Raw genomic sequence first — 11584 nt, 5'->3', positions numbered from 1 at the left:
GGGCCGCGCCAGGTGCGCCGGGTCCGAGTGAGGGACGGATGCGGCAGGTGCTGCGAAGTGGGGTGGGCGAGGGTCCCGAGGGAGCCAGGGGGCCCTTTCTGAGGAAAACCGAAGGGGGTGAAAATGGGGGGTGAGGCTGGGGCCCGTTTCTAGGGAATGGAAAGACGTGGAAGTCAAACTGGAAGAAGAGACGAGCCTCGGGTGTGGGGAGCGAGGGGCTGTAAAAGGGAAGAGGCGGGAGGGGAGACTGCGGGAAGGGCCCTGGTCAAAAGGGCAGTGGCAGAAGAGCCTCTAGGAAGCCCCTCAGTTTCGTCTGAGGCTTTTGGATACAGGTCGCGGCACAGGGAGAACGCACGCAGCTCTGTGCGCTCTTGAATTGTCCTCCTCTACTTATTCTGTAATTCCCAATTATTTTGTCCTGTAGATAGAAGAGACCCTCTCGGCCAGAGCTCTCAATTGTAACTAATTTGCCCACAGTTTTCCAAAAAATCTCAGTCACGGTATTTGCTCGAGTGTATTTTAGCACATGCTTATATAAATAAGTAGTTTTACCACGCGCTTATATAAACATATAGTACCGAAATGTGATACAGCTGTATAAGAGGGAAATGGGAAAGACGTGGAAAGGCAAACAACATTCTACCCACAGAAAGTAAAATACGTGAGCGACAGAGGAATTGTGAAGGGCGAGGCCAATACAAGGCCACATATTAAAGGAAGAATAAATGTGATATAGAAGTGAAAAGAGTGGTAAGAGGAAATTAGAAGCATGATGCCTAGGTAGCGTGTTCAAAGACTGACCTCGCCACGCCCCCCCCCCAAAAAAAGAAAAAAAGACTGGCAAAGAATTAGGTAATAAAGTGATTCTCTGCCTCCCTTCCTTCTTTCCCGCCCTTCCTTCCCTCCTTTCCTTCCTTCATGTTGTCCCATTCTTTAATGTTGTTCCGTATTTCAGTGATTGAAGTTTATTTGCTTCTCACCACACACACAAAAAGATTCATATACGTTTGTTAATTAGCTTGACATAGACATTCCACAATATGTATTTCAAAACATATACATACTAAATATATACAATTTTTATTTGCCAAAGAAAAAATTTTAAAACTAAAAAAAAATTGCTGTTTGGGGATAAGTGATTAAGGATTAGTCAGACATTTATAGCACTGCATGCCAGTAGAGTTTCAAGGTCACATTCCTCAAACATGAAGTCTCTTGAACACTGTTTATATGTAAATTGAAATGTATTGATAAAAAAGAATAGGACACAACAAAATTTTGTTTTCTGAGAAGTACTAAATATAGAAATTTCAAACATTCATTCTCATCCAAACATCAAGACAATCTGATGAGAGATGATCACAGCTTATAAATTATAGATATCACAGCTGTTAAACAGAGGCTATTTTTGTTCATTCTTCAGATCATCTTTCTTGCTGACAAGAAGTATCATTTAGGAATCACTCTACCTAGCTGGCAATTTTGAGAAAATAGCCAGTTATTTTTGTGCTGAGCTTTCATCTGGTTAAGGGTCATTCCTTCAGTATTCAAGTGAGTAAGAAAAGCCCTATTCTGCTTTTGCCGTATGAGATGTATATGTCTTCTGCTCTAATATCCCGTTAAAAGGTGTTGAAAAGTCTTAGATTGCTTTCTTGAAGCTACATTAAGACGAACTGTAAATTGAGAATTTAAAGCATTTCATACTGTCTTAACTATTTGTTATTAAATACTGTAAATTAAAGTATTATACACTTCATAACAATGATTCTTACATAGTCATTGTGGACTACCTTATAGTTTTGTTACTATCTGAAACATCTATGAAACTTTGTTGATTAAGAATTTCATTTAAACACAATTATCTCATTTAATTTTCATAAAAGAAAGATTATTATTCCCATTTTATAGATGATAAAATTTAGTTTTTCCCTTTCTGATTTTCCCAGGGCTAAAAAGTGGCAGAGTCAGAACTTATACCCAGTTCTGACGTGTCCTTCAGTCTGCCTAATATACTGCAGCTGCCTATACAAAAAGAACGTATGGTGCTCTAAGAAAGTTAAAAATGGTCACAGTTGTGATTCCATTTTCATATTTTTTTATTTCTTGGGCAGTCCAATAATATATCCTACAAATTTGTAAGTATTTAAACTACTTTTTGTTGCTTTTCTGACTTCTATTTAGAGGAAAGGTTGAATGCTAAGTGGGTAAGAAGGACAACTCTTGGTGCAGCACTCAGCCCTCTGTTGTCCTGGACACTTCAGATAAGGTTCCATATTTGCCTCTTCCTACTCAGCAACAGAAAACCCGACAGTTAATCAGACTAGATCTCCTTAAGAGTCATGCCCCTTGGAGGTCTCACCCCTAAAGATGTTCTGGTAAATGCAATGTTCCCATTTCATTATCTTCCAATGAAGGTTTCACACTGCTATTGTTTAGTACCAGTTTCTAAGACCGGTGCCCCAGAGAGGTGTTCAGTTCTTGGCGCTGGTCCAACTATTACTGCTTTTTACCCCCCTACTTCTGAAACTTTGGGGTCATTTTACCTTCAAATATTCTAAAATAAATCCTAAATAGTACATTAATGCAAGATCACTAAACTAATATACTATACTAGATACCATTGATTTTATCAGTAACCAATTCTTTCAAGTCTTTGCTCAGTCACCTTCTTGGTGAATCCTACTCCGGCCACCCTATTTAAGTTGCAGTTTCTTTTCTTTCTTTTCTTTTTCTTTTTCTTTTTTTTTTTTTTTAGAGTCAGGGTCTCACTATGTCACCCAGGCTGGTCTCAAACTCCTGGACTCAAGTGATTCTCCTGCCTCAGCCTCCCAAAGGACTGAGATTACAGGTGTGAGCCACCGCACCAGGCCTAAATTGCAGTTTTATCTCACTCATGCTCCCTGCCATGCACTCTCCGTCCCCTGACCCTCCTCAACTTTTTTACATAGCACTAGCCATCTAACATACTATTTAATTTACGTTCTTATTATATTTTTGTCTGTTTCTCCCCATTAGAATCTAAACTTCACAAAAGAAGAGAGGACTTTTTTCTCTATTTTGTTCACTGATATATCCTTAGCTCCTGGGACAGTGCCTGACAAAACATAGACATCCAAACAGATTCAAAGAGTGTGGCACCTGAAGTTTATTCAGTATGGGGGAACCTCTTTAAGGGGGAAAAAATGCAAAATTGGGTATGAAAGTATTTGAACTGAAAAACAACCATCTAGAAATTTATAAAAGCTGACAAATGCCACAAACATCCCCAAATCCAGAAAAATAACAATATTTTTATAAATTAATTATCCAATATACCTCTATAATACCTGTTTTCTGCATTTTCTGGATGTATACTCTTTGATTACCTCTTTATATTTTGTAAATTTTTAAATAGAATAGAAAGATAATTCTGACATTAAGCATGATTCATTGTTTTTCATTACACGTTTCTTTTTAGGTTTTCCATTGTACATGTTTAATATAGCTAATACAGAATTTATCAATTCTATTATCATATACATTATACATACATATAGATCTATACATATATGTATTTATATGTATTTTTTTACATATTATATATGCAAATGATATGTTCATATCCCACTTGCTGTTTCTGGAGCCTAGTGGAACCTGGTATATCATTCCAAAAATATTTGCTAAATTGAATTTTAGAAAGGGTTAGTTATTAAGTTACAGAATCAAGTAACAACAATACAGGGAAGAGTGCAGTTTTATCTTATGTATACACATATTAAAGGCAAAGCATAATTTTACATCTCAGCACAGCAGTCATTAGGTTAGAGAGGCATGAGTTAGCACCTCTGAAGTCTATAGATTCATGATATAGGGCTTCTATGGTTGTCTCCAATTTAAAATAAAAAAGTTGGACACTCAATGAATAATAAAGGATGTTTATGGTATTTTATAGGAAGTACAAGCTCAATAATTACATTTTTAAAATTTTGTGTGAAAAACTTCAAACATACACAAAAGTAGAGTAACATAAATAACCTTAGCATCTGTGATGATCAACATTGTCATCATTTACCAATCTATCTCTGCAGTTGTTAAATTTATTTTCTGGAGTATTTTAAAGTAAATAACTAGATTATTTCGCTGGCAAATACTTCAGTATATAGGTCTAACAGATAAGCACTTCTTTTTAACACAGCCATACTACTACTATCATATCTAACAAAATTAACACTAATTCCTTACTGTTATGAAATACCCACTCTGTGGTGAATATCCCTTGATTGTCTCAGGAATGTAGTTTTACAACTGGTTTATGCTAATCAGGATCAAAAAAAGTCACACTTACCATTTTGTCAATACATCTCTTTTAATATACAGTGTTTTCTCCTCCCACTCTTTTTTAAAAATGTCATGTATTTGTTGAAACATCGAATCATTTTAACTGTTGAATATCCCAATCTTGTTGGATTTATCTGAACAATTATTCATGATCACAAGAGGTAGCAGAAAAAGCTCAGTATTTAGAATAAAAAATCATGGCCTGGTGCAGTGGCTCACACCTGAAATCCCAACACTTTGGGAGGCTGAGGCAGGTGGATCTCTTGAGTCCAGGAGTTCAAAACCAGCCTGGGCAACATGGTGACAACCTGTCTCTACAAAAAATAGCTGGGCTGGTGGTGTGCGTCTGTAGTCCTAGCTACTAGGGAGGCTGAGGTGGGTGGATCACCTGAGCCTGGGAGGTAGAGATTGCAGTGAGCCAAGATCACAGCATTGCATTTCAGCCTGGGCAACTGAGCAAGACCCTGTCTCAAAATTATATATATAATTAAATATGTGTATATACATATATACATATATATGTATATATGTATGTCTCTATACAGATGTATACATACATATATGTATATATGTGTATATATGTATATATGCTAAATTGAATTTAGCATATATATACTCTATATGTATATACATTATCTGTGTGTATATATTTGTACATGTGTATATATATCCTGAGTTCATGTTCCATCTTAGCCTCTTAGCAGTATGTCCTTAAACAGATCATTTCACTTCTTATTGGTAAAACTAATAGTGTTGAACTAGACTATAAAGTACTAAGGTACTTTTCAGTTGTTGAGACATTCAACTCCCAAACTCCACTTCCTGTTTTAGAGTTGAACAATAGAGGGAAAAAGATAGAGTAATTACCGTAAAGTATTGTAGGTCACTGTCCAAGGTATCTCAACAAACTGATCTTGCCACATTATTTTCCCTATACACAGTTTATCTCCTAATATTTGTCATCATTGGTTTGTAAGGTTGAGATAATACTATTACAGGCCTAGCCCCCTTCAAAGAGATAAGTAGATATGCGTGACAGTACTTGAAACCCTTTAAAGGAAATGTAATAAATGATTTTGAGGTGGTATTTTTAGCAGGTACCCTAGTAACAAATATTATACTTAACATAATCCATTTTCATTTTCTGACTGAGTACATTTCTAAATTGCTTCGATATGAGTCAACATTATAATTTTCAGTGCAGCTGAGGAAAAAAAAACATTTTGGATCAGACTTCCTTCATGAGCAGATGCATTAATTGGAATAACAAAGGTTGTTTGCTTTGCTGTATAAATATTATGGATCTGACAGCACTTTTAGAATCTTGCTTTCATGTGTGTATTGACAGCTTGTCTGAAAAAAGCTCAAATACCCTTTTAGATCAGTTAAATCAATTATTTCCCTCCTGGCATGGATTCAGTGACTATCTGTACTGAATACTTTTGAACTGGTGACGTTTGGGTAAGGAGATACCAATGTCACCTTGAGTTGATTACCATCTCTGTTATGGCTGTCCATTAGAATTAAAACAACCCCTGACAAAACTATGTAATATACATATTATTTGAAACCTTTTATAATACTTTTAATGACCTCAAGTGGGTGTTAATGCTTTGGCTGTTGGCACAATCCTGTTAACATTAACTACTAAGCTTTGACATGATTAATACAAACTTAAGCTAAATTAGGTAATTTCAAGTCCTAAATGCTCTATAAGTAATAAACTAATTCTCCTTCCAAGAATAAAGACCTTAACAAATAATGAGATAATTCAATTTCTTTTTTTAATTTGTATGTAGGCTTAGACTAGGTACCCTTTCAAGACTCTGGGGTTTCAATTCTGTAAAATTCTGTTAATAGTTTTAAAAAGCATTAATTAATAAACTTTTCACCCTCTACTTTTAAAATATTGAAATGTTTTTAAATTGTTACACAACTAGCTACTCCACAGATAAAAGGTTTCTAGATTCTCTGAGTATATCATTGCTTTGTTCTAAGTATATTCATTTATTGAACAAAGATATATAGAATACCTGCTGAGTGCACACTACCCTTCTAGGCACTGGGAACGTAGCAATGAACAAAACAGTATAGCCTATCTTATTTACCACTTATAATGGTAGTTTTTGTTAGAGAAAAGAATTATTCATGACACTTATTAAAGACAGTAAGGCAGACTTTATTTGGGACTATTGTGATAGTTATAGGACCTCCTGCAATGAGGTTTTGCAGTAGGAGAGAGAAATTGGGCTTAACTCCAAATACAACAAAGAAAAGTAGAGATTTATAGCCAAGGAGGAGGAACAAGATGTGTTGATGAATGGAAAATTACCAGGAGGGTGGGGTAATTCTTTGCTAAACTAACCTAACAGGATTCTTACTGAAGGCAGGCCAGGGTGATCAGCTATTAGCCAGGGAATGGTGTGGGGGTGAGAAATTTGGTTAGCTATCAAGAGTGGTCAGGTAGTGAGGGTGGGGAATTTTGGCTAAATTGACTTAGCAGAATTCTTGCTAAAACTGGGCTCTTGAGGACATGCCCAAGGCCAGGACCTAGTGGGTCAGAGGAGTCTGACTAGAGTTAGGTCAAGAAAAGAGTGTTTTGTGGCATTCTACTGAAAGAACCAGAAAATAAAGAGTCAAATAAATATATAATGTAAGGTTAGTGATAAGTGCTGTGAAGGAAAAGCAGAATAAATGAATACAGAGGTGAAAATGGGAATGGGGAGGGTTGCGCAGGCATTTTATATAGATTGTCAGAAAGTCTTTCTGAGAATGTAGCATCTGAGAATTATGTACAGGAAGGAGCCACTGAAATAGTTGGGGTAGGAGCATTCCAGGCAGAAGAAATAGTAAGTGCAACGGTCCTGAGACAGTGCTAAAAGCATATTGGTGGAACAGGAAGGTTAATGTGTCCAAATTGGTGTGTACAAGTAGGAGAATGAGGGAGTTTGTAGTTAGAATGCCTATAGCTAGATTATCCTGGGTAAGCTGTATTGAAACCTTTAGATGTTTTTAAAAAGTGTGGTCAAATATATTCTGAGAATTTTTGAACAGGAAAGTGACATGATATGAATTATAAACTTAAAGATGGCTCTAGATGGCTGTGTGGAAGAGAGTCTAAAGGGTCAAAAGTGTAAGCAAAATAACTAATTTAGAGACTGTTGAAGTAGACCAGATGAATGCGGACAGTAGCTTACACTAGGATGGTAGCAGTGAAAATGGTGAGAGGCATTCAGATTTGACATAAAGATTTTGAAGTTAACACCAAGAGATTTTGCTGGTGGTTAGATGAAAAGTGTGCAAAGAATCAAAAAAGAGAAATCAAAGACTTGGATTTGTGGCCCATACAATGAGATAAATAAGAGTGCCATAGACTGAAATGCCAAAGACTCTAAGAGAAATAAGCTGGGGGGAAAGAAGGGAGGTTGCAGGACAAAATTTTGATCTGACCATGCTAAGTTTGAGACACTTAAGAGCAATCCCAAAGGACACACCAAGTAGGTAGTTGGTGACTAGAGTGAAGAGGCCCAGACTCAAAAATGTAAGTTTCAAAATCATTAGCATTCAGGGAAGAGGCCCAAACTCAAAATGTAATTTTCAAAATCATTAGCATATATCCCACAGGACTGGAGATCCCTTAGGAAGTGAATGTTGACACCAAAAGGAAGAGACTTCAGGGCTGAACCATCCCAGACTTAGAGACCTATAAAAGGAAGAGGATCGGCTGGGCTCAGTGACTCATGTCTGTAATCCCAGCACTTTGGGAGGCTGAGGCGGGTGGATCACGATTTCAGGAGATGGAGAACATCCTGGCTAACACTGTTAAACCCCGTCTCTACTAAAAATACAAAAAATTAGCTGGACGTGGTGGCGGGCGCCTGTAGTCCCAGCTACTTGGGAGGCTGAGGCAGGAAAACGGCGTGAACCCGAGAGGCGGAGCTTGGAGTGAGCTGAGATCACACCACCGCACTCCAGCGGGGGTGACAGACCGAGACTCTGGCTCAAAACAAACAAACAAACAAACAAACAAAAAAGGCTGCAGTAACCAAAACAGCGTGGTACTGGTACCAAAACAGAGATATAGACCAATGAAACAGACTAGAGCCCTGGGAAATAATACCACACATCTACAACCATCTGATCTTTGACAAACCTGACAAAAGCAAGAAATGGGGAAAGGATTCCCTATTTAGTAAACGGTGCTGGGAAAACTGGCTAGCCATATGTGGAAAGCTGAGACTGGATCCCTTCCTTACACTTTATTCAAAAATTAATTCAAGATGTATTAAAGACTTAAACGTTAGACCTAAAACCATGAAAAACCCTATAAGAAAACCTAGGCAATACCATTGAGGACACAGGCATGGGCAAGGACTTCATGACTAAAACACCAAAAGCAATGGCAACAAAAGCCAAAATTGACAAATGGGATCTAATGAAAATAAAGAGCTTCTGCACGGCAGAAGAAACTACCATCAGAGTGAACAGGCAACCTACGGAATGGGACAAAATTTTTACAATCTGCCCATCTGACAAAGGGTTAATATCCAGAATCTATAAAGAAGTTAAACAAATTTTCAAGAAAAAATCAAACGACTCCATCAAAAAGTAGGCAAAGGATATGAACAGACACTTCTCAAAAGAAGACATTTATGCAGCCAACAGACACATGAAAAAATACTCGTCATCACTGGCCATCAGAGAAATGCAAATCAAAACCACAATGAGATACCATCTCACACCAGTTAGAATGGCAATCATTAAAAAGTCAGGAAACAACAGTGCTAGAGAGGATGTGGAGAAATAGGAACACTTTTACATTGTTGGTGGGACTGTAAACCAGTTCAACTATTGTGGAAGACAGTGTGGCGATTCCTCAAGGATCTAGAACTAGAAATACCATTTGACCCAGCCATCCCACTACTAGGCATATACCCAAGGGATTACAAATCATCCTGCTATAAAGATACATGCACATGTATGTTTATTGTGGCACTATTCACAATAGCAAAGACTTGGAACCAACTCATATGTCCATTGATGATAGACTGGATTAAGAAAATGTGGCACACATACACCATGGAATACTATGCTGCCATAAAAAAGGATGAGTTCATGTCCTTTGTAGGGACATGGATGAAGCTAGAAACCATCATTCAGAGCAAACTATCACAAGGACAGAAAACCAAACACCACATGTTCTCACTCATAGGTGGGAATTGAACAATGAGAACACTTGGACACAGGGTGGGGAACATCATGCACCGGGGCCTGTCGTGGGGTAGGGGGAGTGGGGAGGGACAGCATTAGGAGATATACCTAATGTAAATGATGAGTTAACAGGTATAGCACACCAACATGGCACATGTATACATATGTAACAAGCCTGCACATTGTGCACATGTACCCTAGAACTTAAAGTATAATAATAAAAAATTAAAATAAAATAAATAAATAAATTTTAAAAAAGGAAGAGGATCCTGAAAAGAAATATCCGCTAAGCCAAGAGGAAACTTAAGAGAATATTTTCAGCTATTGTTAGACATTATTATCAACTGTATCCAGTGCTACTCAAAGGTCACGGAAGATGTGGATGAAGAGCTAACTATTGGATATGATGACTGTGACAAGTGACTTTGTAGTGGAGTGATGGAGATGAAAGTCAGAGTGAAGTGAGCTTATGAAAAAATTGAAGTGAAGAAATAGAGAAAGTGGTTCTATACAATTCTTTTAAGTTTTGCTGTGAAGGGAATAGTAGCAAATAGAGGATATGGAAACAAGGGTAGATTTTTTTAAGATGGGGAAAAATATAGCATGTTTGTATGCTACTTGTATGATCCACAGAAAAGGACGAACTGATGTGTAAGAAAGAATGAATAACTGAAGAACATTTAGCAGTGAATCCAAATGACAGTCTTTCCGGAACTTCCACATCAGTTTTCCAGGAACTTGTACTCTAATGGAAAACATACACACTTCAGAAACAAATTTCAACTGGGCATGGTAGTTCACGCATGTAATCCCAGAGACTTGGGAGGTCGAGGCAGGAGGACCACTTGAGGCCTAGAGTTTGAGACCATGCGGGGCAACAAAGTGAGGCTGGGACTATAGTTCCAGCAACCTGGGAGGCTTTAGTGGAGAGATCCCTTCAGCCCAGGAATTCCAGGCTGCAGTGAGCTATGATTATGCCACTGAACTCCAGCCTGAGTGACAGAGTGAGACCCTGTTTCCAAAAAAAAAAAAAAGTAATAAATTTCAAAATGGTGCAAGAAGTGATATGACAAAGTTATATGTAGGATTGACTAAAGAGTATTGAACAGTAAGTTAAACGCCGTTTTATTTGACAAGGGAAAAAATCATGAGGACCTGAACCACTGGTAGTTCCAGTAAAAAAGGAAGGGAAAGGATGGATTTGAGGATTGTTTAGAAGAAGAATAAATAGGATTTAGCAATTGCTTATTATTAATTAGAAGAACAATGAAGCAATTTGGGATGACTTCTAGATTTCTGGAATGGTACAGAAATCTTGTGGATGGATTAATCATCCAAAAACAGTTCTTAGCCTATCACCTCCTTCCTTACAAGTGTTCAGTAATTTTACATAGCCTAAAGATTAGTGTTTAAAACTCTTTAGCTTAGCGTTCACAGCCCCCAAAAAGTCTGCATTTTTGGCATGCTTTTTACCTTCTGTATTAGTCTGTTCTCACACTGCTAATAAAGATATACCTGAGATGGGGTAATTTATAAAGGAAAGAGGTTTAATGGAGTCACAGTTCCATGTGACTGGAGAGGCCTCACAATCATGGTTGAAGGCAAAGGAGGAGCAAAGTCATGTTTTGCATGGCGGCAGTTAAGAGAGAGCATTTGCAGGAGAACTCCCCTTTATAAAACCATCGGATTTCATGAAACTTATTCACCATCACAACAGCATGAGAAAGAGCCACTTTCATGATTCAGTTACCTCCCACCAGGTCCTTCCCATGACACGTAGGAATTATGACAGCTACAGTTGGAGCTCCCCTGTGGGGACACAGCCAAACCATATCACCTTCCTAATGTACTTCCTTGAAACTCAAAGGAGTAGTGGGATCCAGTTTGAAAATTACTGGTCTACAGAGAAAAATCAAAGTCCTTAAGTCTGGATTCAAGGCTCTCTGTAATCTGGCCCCTACCAACGTGATCTCCTGTCTCATCTTTGTTATCCAAAGCTCTAGTCATAACAAATTTCTGTCAGTCCCGTGTATACACCAAGCTGGAGCAGACCACT

The 11584-nt window shown here is 37.8% G+C and overlaps 1 protein-coding gene across 1 annotated transcript in view; it reads left to right on the top strand.

Moving 5' to 3' along the window:
• Positions 1-1420: 1420 nt before the first annotated feature.
• The window catches only part of PPAP2B (phosphatidic acid phosphatase type 2B), a 151833-nt gene continuing 141669 nt past the window's right edge, over positions 1421-11584 (top strand). Inside the window, exon 1 of the mRNA XM_011973843.1 lies at positions 1421-1551. The gene's annotated coding sequence lies outside the window, so the exon portion shown is untranslated. The remainder of the gene's footprint in view (positions 1552-11584) is intronic.

Source organism: Mandrillus leucophaeus, unplaced genomic scaffold (genome assembly GCF_000951045.1).
Source record: "Mandrillus leucophaeus isolate KB7577 unplaced genomic scaffold, Mleu.le_1.0 Scaffold14, whole genome shotgun sequence".
NCBI lineage: Eukaryota > Metazoa > Chordata > Mammalia > Primates > Cercopithecidae > Mandrillus > Mandrillus leucophaeus.
Note: the sequence above shows the minus strand (reverse complement) of the source record. Positions and strands in the feature narration are given on the sequence as shown.